General features: G+C 30.8%; 1 non-coding gene across 1 annotated transcript; it reads left to right on the top strand.

The window, feature by feature from the left end:
- Positions 1 to 369: 369 nt before the first annotated feature.
- LOC130977514 (small nucleolar RNA R71) lies at positions 370 to 473 on the top strand. The gene has a single exon (XR_009085203.1). It is a non-coding gene; the product is annotated as a small nucleolar RNA R71 (small nucleolar RNA).
- Positions 474 to 2,327: the final 1,854 nt, after the last annotated feature.

Here is a 2,327-nt window from a genome sequence, read left to right as displayed (position 1 = left end):
ATTGCAGGGTTCTCAGGATCATAAGCTTCTTCAGAAGCTGCCTTTTTAGTACTGTTGGATGCATTTTGCCATCCATTCAGACTTTGAGAAATCATGTTGACTTGCTGAGTCAACACTTTGTTCTGAGCCAATATGGCATTCAGAGCATCAATTTCAAGAACTCCCTTCCTCTGAGGCGTCCCATTATTCACGAAATTCCTCTCAGAAGTGTACATGAATTGGTTATTTGCAACCATGTCAATGAGTTCTTGAGCTTCTGCAGGTGTTTTCTTTAGGTGAATAGATCCACCTGCAGAATGGTCCAATGACATTTTCAAAAATTCAGATAGACCATAATAGAATATATCTAATATGGTCCATTCTGAAAACATGTCAGATGGACACCTTTTGGTTAACTGCTTGTATCTTTCCCAAGCTTCATAGAGGAATTCACCATCTTTTTGTTTGAAGGTCTGAACATCCACTCTAAGCTTGCTCAGCTTTTGAGGAGGAAAGAATTTATCCAAGAAGGCAGTGACCAGCTTATCCCAAGAGTTCAGGCTATCCTTAGGTTGTGAATCCAACCATATTCTAGCTCTGTCTCTTACAGCAAAAGGGAAAAGCATGAGTCTGTAGACTTCAGGATCAACTCCATTCGTCTTTACAGTCTCACAAATCTGCAAGAACTCAGTTAAAATATGGTAAGGGTCTTCAGATGGAAGTCCATAAAACTTGCAGTTCTGTTGCATTAAAGCAACTAGCTGAGGTTTCAGCTCAAAATTGTTTGCTCCAATGGCAGGAATGGAGATGCTTCTTCCATCAAATTTGGACGTAGGTTTGGTAAAGTCACCAAGCATCCTTCTTGCATTATCATTATTGAGTTCGGCTACCATCTCCTTCTCTTGTTCAAAAATTTCTGAAAGGTTACTTATGGATTGTTGTAATTTAGCTTCTTTTAGTTTCCTCTTCAAAGTCCTTTCAGGTTCAGGATCAATTTCAACAAGAGTACCTTTTTCCTTGTTCCTGCTCATATGAAAGAGAAGAAAACAAGAAAAGAAAGAGGAACCCTCTATGTCACAGTATAGAGATTCCTTTATGTTAGTAGAAAAAGAAAGGGAAAAAGAATGTAGAAGAGTGGGTTCGGATATTTAGATGGAGAGAGGTGAAGAGAAGTGTTAGTAATTAAATAATTAAATAGAATAAGTGAGAAGGGATAGAAAATTCGAAAATAATTTTAAAAAGGGGTTAGTAATTTTTGAAAATTAAATATAAGATATAATTAAAATTAAAATTTAGAACAAAAAGAATTTTTGAAAAAGAGGTGAGATATTTTCGAAAATTAGAGAGGGAAAGGTAGTTAGGTGGTTTTGAAAAAGATAAGAAATAAACAAAGAGTCAAATAGTTAGTTGAAAAAGATATTAAAATCAAAATTTGAAAAGATAGGAAGATAAGAAGTTAGATAAGATATTTGAAATTAAATTTTTGAAAAAGATAAAATTTTGAAAAAGATATGATAAAAAGATAAGATAAAAAGATAAGATAGAAAAGATAAAAAAGATTTTAATTTTTAAATTTAAAATTACTTACTTCACTAACAAGAAACTACAAGATAAGATTCTAGAACTTAAAGATTGAACCTTTTTTAACAAGAAAGTAACAAACTTCAAATTTTTGAATCAATCACATTACTTGTTAGCTAATTTTCGAAAATTAGATATAAAGATAAGAAAAATATTTTGAAAATATTTTGAAAAAGATTTTTGGAATTTTTCAAAAATAATAAAAAATGAAAAAGATATGATTTTTGAAAAAGATTTTAAAAAAAGATAAGATTTTTAAAATTGAAAGTTTGACTTGACTTGTAAGAAACAATTAATTTTAAAAATTTTTGACCAAGTCAACCCAAAATTTCGAAAATTTGGAGAGAAATAAGGAAAAGATATTTTTTTTATTTTTGAATTTTTAATGATGAAAGAGAAAAACACAAATATGACCCAAAACATAAAAATTTTGGATCAAAACACAAGATGCATGCAAGAACACTATGAATCTCAAGATGAACACCAAGAACACTTTGAAGATCATGATGAACATCAAGAACATAATTTTGAAAAATGTTTGATGCAAAGAAAACATGCAAGACACCAAACTTAGAAATCTTTAATGCATGGACTCTAACAAACGAAAGATGCACATGAAAAACAACAAACAACACAAAACAAGAAAACATCAAGATCAAACAAGAAGACTTACCAAGAACAACTTGAAGATCATGAAGAACACTATGAATGCATGAAATTTTCGAAAAAAAAATAATGCATAAATTTTAAAAACATGCAATTGACAC

Source organism: Arachis stenosperma, chromosome 4 (genome assembly GCF_014773155.1).
Source record: "Arachis stenosperma cultivar V10309 chromosome 4, arast.V10309.gnm1.PFL2, whole genome shotgun sequence".
Classification (NCBI taxonomy): Eukaryota; Viridiplantae; Streptophyta; class Magnoliopsida; order Fabales; family Fabaceae; genus Arachis; species Arachis stenosperma.
This window is presented reverse-complemented; position numbering and strand designations above follow the sequence as displayed.